The sequence below is a fragment of the Piliocolobus tephrosceles genome, chromosome 15 (genome assembly GCF_002776525.5).
Source record: "Piliocolobus tephrosceles isolate RC106 chromosome 15, ASM277652v3, whole genome shotgun sequence".
Taxonomy (NCBI): domain Eukaryota; kingdom Metazoa; phylum Chordata; class Mammalia; order Primates; family Cercopithecidae; genus Piliocolobus; species Piliocolobus tephrosceles.
This window is the reverse complement of record NC_045448.1, coordinates 99,997,240-99,999,972: the sequence shown is the minus strand read 5'-3', so window position 1 is coordinate 99,999,972 and position 2,733 is coordinate 99,997,240.

Sequence of the window (2,733 nt, the reverse complement as noted above, 5' to 3'; positions counted from 1 at the left end):
CTGAAATTCTTTTATGATTCAACATACACCAACATGAGCATTCTCTATTAAATTTTCCTATCTTTTGTGCCATGCTTCTAAGTTGTTTTGGGCATGCAGAGACCCATTTTGCATGCACACCTGTGTAGACCACAAATTTAGCAGAAACAATCCTCGTGATTGAAAAGCACCACCATTACTTAAGCGTCCTTTTATCCTACCATGCCCATAATTATTTTTGAGCCAGTCAATAACTTCTCTGGCTTCTTCAAGCAAATGCAGCTTTAATTTATTAAAAGGTCTGGAATTTCAGCAGGTGGAAGGAACACCAATGTAGACAAATGATGAATGTTTAAAGTGACGTTTTCATCATTGCCGTATCTTGTGGCTAAGCCACTCATCTGAATTTTCCACTAAATGCGTAGGACTGAATGGAAAAAAAAACAAACTTCATTGGTGGCAACTTGAAATTCACTTTTAGAAAACTTGATCATGCCTAATTCCAAATCTGTCATTGTAGTTTGGGATTCAGCTGGACCTTACAGATTTTAGACTGTAGACTTTAGGGATTTTGATCTTCAGGAATTTTAGCATTTGGGATCTTGGCTTTCGGGATTGTATCTTTCAGGTTTCTGATGGGTACCACTGCACAGGAGTGTGAGTAACAGAAGACATTGTCCACTGGGGCCTTCACTTTTGAATCTGCTCACTTTAATAACGAGACTTTAGCACTGTGTATATATGCACATTTACATTTGTATACTTCACGTTAAACACGTAGAAGAGAAAAATTGGTGATCTGGAATCATAAGCTCCAAGCCTGAATCTTGAATTTTTACACTTAATGATTGTGTAATCGCAGACAAGTCATTTGTCTTCAAGCAAAAGTAATATTACCCACTCACACAAGTAGCCAGTGAGGGATGCTTAAGATGACATCAAAGTACTTTGAAAACCCAGCAAAAATATACGTGCTAATTCCCTAGCTTTATACAGACCAAATTCTCTCACCTTGCCTATTTTTGAAATTTTGACTTTTCTTTTACAAAATGGAACACGCTTCTCTACTCAAATCACCCAAATGTAGTATGGAGAGTGCAAGTAAACGTGAATCTTGGTTACATTTCACAGGGTTTCAAACCTTTTTCAGGCTCATTGTATCTGCATCCAAGCGGGATACACAGTGCCCCACTGGACAGGTGATATGGCGCCTCTGTGTGTCACAGGGTGACCGAAGTGGGTGGTAGAATACAGGGGAAGGTGGCTTGCTCCCAAGTTGTGCTATTCAATTACAGTCTGTCCAAGGAGAGTGATCTCTTGTTTTGGCAGCAAGTACTAATCCTGGAAACTATAAAAAGCCCAAGCATTCAAAAATAGGCTGTCACATAGAAAACCATAAATTACTGCAGCCAAGTAGTCCATCACTCTCATTCATGCTGCTACCTTAAGCTAAGAAGAGTGGTCTGCCTGAGGGGGAAAAACACAAAACCAAACCTTCTTTCTGTTATCTTTTGATTCCCTTTCTTGCCCATTTCAGGAGAAGCTAGAAGACAGCTTTATTTAATTATGTAATACCTTTTTTTAGTTTTATATGTTTAAGACTTCATGGAGCTGCTCGGCATAGAAAAAGGAATCTATTCCAGGAGCAAGAGTGAGATCATCATTCTTAGATGCCATACAGCTGAAAATGTCACAATAGTAAGGGATTCGTATGTAAAGCAAAATATAGAGAGACAAATACATTCTCACCTTGATTTCCATTATAATTTCTGACTTGAATACTCATGGGAAATTGATCTGAAATGCAACACAAATCACTTTTTAGAATATTGCTGTCTATTCCAAGGCATGCTTTGCCTTTATGGGCATTTGCTCTGTGTACAAGGAAGTCCCCTCGGGCCACCTCTCCTAGAAGAGCTGGTCAAAGAAATACATGACCATCAGATTTTGACACACTCACTAAATGTAACATATATTTTCATGTATCCCTCAGTGAATATCCATTTGTTTGGAAGGTCTTAATACTCTATCAGTCTTACGTGTACAAGTACACAGCAGCCGCACCATTGCTCCAGATATTCAATCACATGGAGGCTGCTTTGGACTGAACATAGGCTAGACCACCTTGCTTTTATGACATAGTCATTAAAAAACCAGCACGGAGTGGAAGTGTCTCACCATCTGATTACCAGGATATTTCCTTTAAATGTTCTCTATAGCAGAACCCATTCATGTAGAAGTTAATTAAAATGGCCTTTCTAAGGTGAAGGAAGACAAGAGACAGGGAAGTAAACTGAAAGATCATTTCTATAATTTTTCAAAGTTTATCTGCAACAAGGAGAAAAGTCAAGATAACTATCAGATTGAACTACAATATAGATAGATGATAGAGAGATACATAGATAAATAGAGATAACAGGTAGAAATAGATAAGTGGAAGAACTTTCATTGTTTTTAACTACACAAAACAGAAGTTGTCCTAAGTCGATATGCACAGATCAAGGCGGACTTACACCAATGAGTAAGGAACTTCTCAGTTGCCGGAGTTTAATTCTAGTGACCCATACATTCATTTATTTGTCACACATTTATTGTGTCAGAAACTGAAGAGGAATTCAGGGATGTAAGGCTTAGTCCCTGTCTTCAAGTAGCTCGTGATCCAGAATGGGAGAAAGACATACAAGCGTATAATTATTTTGCAATGTGGTAAGCATGATGATAGCCACAGTGAGATGGTGGGTCCTGGGAGTGAGA